Raw genomic sequence first — 4119 nt, forward strand, 5'->3', positions numbered from 1 at the left:
AGACACTGAAGGGGATGCACTTCTTTTCAGAGGCTTTCTCTCTAAATTTTAAACACTTCCCGTACCTTGCACCATCCCATAATACACCAAACATCTTGAAACAAGTTTCTGTCTGGGATTTCTTTCCCCTCAATGGTATGTCTCCACCAGTGCAAAGCCTGGAATCTCAGTCTGTTTTTTGACCTTTAATTGGCAAATAACTCTCCAAGTAACAGGCAAATAAAAGTTGCTGTGTAACTCAGCTTATCTTTTGAGGATCTTCCTCTTTGTGCACTCAGAGCCCTCCCAGTTACTTTTGCCTCGGCAGCTCAGCTCACCCCTGTCTTGTAAAAGTTGATTTGTGTTTGTTATTTGGTTTCTAGTACTTTTCCAGTGGGAGTGTGGTCTTCTGCTTACATCTCTACTCAACAGGGAAAAGGAAGGTCTTGCTCTCTGAACTCTTCCATATACAGTTTGGGGTGAATATATCTCACACTGCACTCTCTTTGTTTTATTAATCTGATATTACTGTGGCACAATTTAACTTCCAGGGAAAAAACCAAAAAGTTCATAGCAAACTGTTCATGTACCCACTGTAATTATGCCCTTCAGCCTGGAAGTTTACAGCATTTTTTCTGACAACTATCAGTACTTTATCAGGATGTGCCAAGTACGTCAGTATTTTTCCCATTAGTTGTTCTTAGAACTTGGTACACTCTTCAATATTCTCAGAGAAATTTTCTTCTACATTTAAATAAGTGTAGTTAATTATAATTCTGCTCTTGATGCTTCATCTCTTTTTGGACTTCTATGGTTTATCTTAGGTGGCTAACATTCCTCCCAAGATTATTCATCCGTTATCATCTCTTTGTTCATCACGACTGTGGGGAAAAGTTTTCACAACGGCATTTAGGACGCTTGGGTGGCTTTCAACACTGATTACCAGTTTTATAAATATATCGAAAAATATTAAGTCAGATTGTATTATATTACAAATTCCAGTGTTTTATGTTACTCTAGTTATCATACTAAGAATGTCACTTGCATGACACCTTAGCTGTACTGTCAACTTGATCAGTTTAAGAGCTGTCTAGGACAGCAGGGCAGCACACTTAAGGGTGCATCTGGCTGCCGTGGGGCATGGACTCAGGTACCACTGCGCTCCCTGGCACCTCCCTCTCAGCTGCAGGTCCTCCGCTTTGATTTTCTGGAGCCCTGAACTAAACAGTGTCGCTCTGCTGTTCTTTCCAACCATGATGTTTCTCTTTTGGAGCCAGCTATGCATGGATGAAAACTTCTGAAACAATAAGTCAGATTAAACACCTCCTCCTTTAAAGTATAGGTGGTGGGTGTGCGCACCAGCAACATGAAAGCTGACTACTGCAACAGAGATGCACAAATGTGTGTGCATTGTAGAAATTGCAAAGATGTGCAAATAGACAATGCTATTGTCTTTTTGCACATTTGAACATAATGTAAAACTACTATAACCAAACATATATGGGGTTGTCATGCACATATAGACAAGTAATAGAAAATATAGATATTAGATGTAAATACTCATCTTTTAACCAACTTAATAAATATAAAATCTACTTTGAACTAGTTACAATAATGTATATTTTAAAGTGACAGGTCCTGGAAAAACTGGCTATCCATTTGGAAGAAAATAAATTTGGATGCCAGTCTTACATAATATTTAGAAACAAATTATAGATGGAGTACAAGTTTAAATGAAAGTTACAGACAATGAAAAGTCTGCAAGAATATCTTGGTGATGAAAACGACAGTATTGAATAGAGCTAGAAATAAGTAGCTTTCTGGAGATAGATATTCTATATGAGACCAAAAAAATTAAATAATTTTATGTGGCAAGTTCCACTAAGCTAAGGTCATAGATAAAAATTAGTTTTGGAAAAATCATTGTAAAGCAGAGGAAGGGGACATAATAAAAACTATTGCTGTGAAGGAACACAGAACATTACTGATTTTTTTTTTAAAGAGGGAGGGCTGGTACAGCATGTGGTTCCAGGGATCAAACCTCAGACCCTGGGCTTGCCTACGCAGATGCTTTAGTCCACTGAGCTATCTTGCTGGCCTTTTTTCTCCTTTTAAGGAGAAAAAATAAAAAATAACAAAACAGAGTTTCTAAAACACTCTAATAGGAGAGTAGCAATAATTAATACATTGGATATTGTTAACTTCATAGTGGCTACTCAAAGTACAAGATATAGGCATGATCTTGTCCAAAAAATATTAGCACAAACTTTTTAATGGACTAGGAGAAACTAGCTGTATAATTATTTCTTTTCCCTTCTTTCACCTTTTCCCGTCACAGTTTTGCTTTTCTTTTGAAAAGTCTCTTCCCAATTCACATATATGGCATATTTTGAATGGTATTTACTTGTTCAGTTTCTCACATTTGTGAGACAATACAAAAAGCTATTGTATTAGTCTCTGCTATACTGCTGTCATCATTTGAAGCGATGTATTAAAAATGTCATTGTTGAAACATTTATTCAACCTCTTACTCTCTGAGAAAGTAGTTGATTATAGACTACTAACTTTGTGATCTCTATACAGATACATATTAGAGATCCTTGTTATCATGCTTCCCTTTCATGCCACTTTCAATAATCTTTTTTTTCCTTTTTTTGAGGTACCAGGGATAGATCTTTTCTGTGGTACCAGACCTTGTGCATGCCAGGAAGGCACTTACAGTGCTGAGCTGTCTTCCCAGCCCATTGAATAATCTTTGGATGAATCATATCACAATGAACATTAGGCTAACAATGAACCACTTCAGTTCTCCTTTAAAATTGTATAAATTATCATTTGATCACCTCTTAGGGCGAAGTATATATCATTTTTACATTACTAGTCATGTAGAGAATGAAAAATAAGAATTCTTTTATGAGTAAAGGACAATATAATTCCACGATCTAGGAATTATCTTCAGAGACAAATTGGTTTTTCACTTATTAACTGCAAATGAAATTTTTCTTTCCCATCTCTCAGTGAATTACTGAGTCTTTGTAGTCTTATTTTCTTTTTCTTAAGCCCATTCATACCTTGGAAATCCCCTTTGACTCCCCTAATCAAGACTTTTTATTGATGCTTTCCTGATTTTTCAGCTGAAGTTACAAAATTGAAGTCAGATTTTATTGGCCTTTTACTTAAAATCCTTCAGTTGTTTTTGTTAATCTTTTCATACAATATTCACTCCTCCATATACCTTACAAAGCTCTGTAGATTGGTCAGCTTACCTATGACAAAACATCTGGTAACCAGAGTTTATGGAGAAGAAGATAATTGCGGCTCCATTTCGATGGATTAAGTTCATGCCCATCTCTTACAAGGTGGAAGCCAGCTAACATGTGGCAGGGGACAGTAATGGAAGCAAGAAAACAGAAAGCAGGGCAGGATCTAGGACACATTCTCCAGAGGCACACACTCTTTCCACCAGGTCTTACCACCTAGTTACACACTGAGCCACAAGTACAATGCACCCAGGATCTGATGACCTTTCAAAAGTCCGTCATCTGAATAGGTGAGACTGGGGATGGGGAATTTCAATTTAGTAGTGTTAGGCATAAATCATAACACTCTTTATGAACTGATCCTGCCTATTGTGGATTGAATGAGAATGCCCCCCCCAAAGCATACTTGTTCAGAGGTGAGGATTTCAGAATGTAAGTGGGGAGGGAATCAATCCATGTATAACTTTCTGAATGCTCTGAGGATTTCGGAATGTAAGTGGGGACGGAATCAATCCATGTATAACTTTCTGAATGCTCTGAGTATACTGTTAGTTGGTGAAATAGGGGCAGGGAGATGGCTCAGTAGAATAAGTGCTTCCCTGGCAAGCACAAGGGCCTGAGTTCAATCCCCGGTTCTGGAAAAAAAAAAAATAGGTGAAATAGCTGGGAAAGTTGCTACCTGTGGCTGTGAACTTGATGGGCACATCTTTGCTTTGGGCCCTGCATGCTTTCTCTGTTCCATATCTGCTGTGAAGCCAGCAGCATTTCTTCATGGCTTGCTTTCTCCATGATTTTTTCTTCCTTTGAATCAGACAACCATTGACGGAAACCTTGGAATTCAGGAGCCAAATAAACTAATCCTCCTATAAATGACCACAGT

Source organism: Octodon degus, unplaced genomic scaffold (assembly GCF_000260255.1).
Source record: "Octodon degus isolate 3935 unplaced genomic scaffold, OctDeg1.0 scaffold00013, whole genome shotgun sequence".
NCBI lineage: Eukaryota > Metazoa > Chordata > Mammalia > Rodentia > Octodontidae > Octodon > Octodon degus.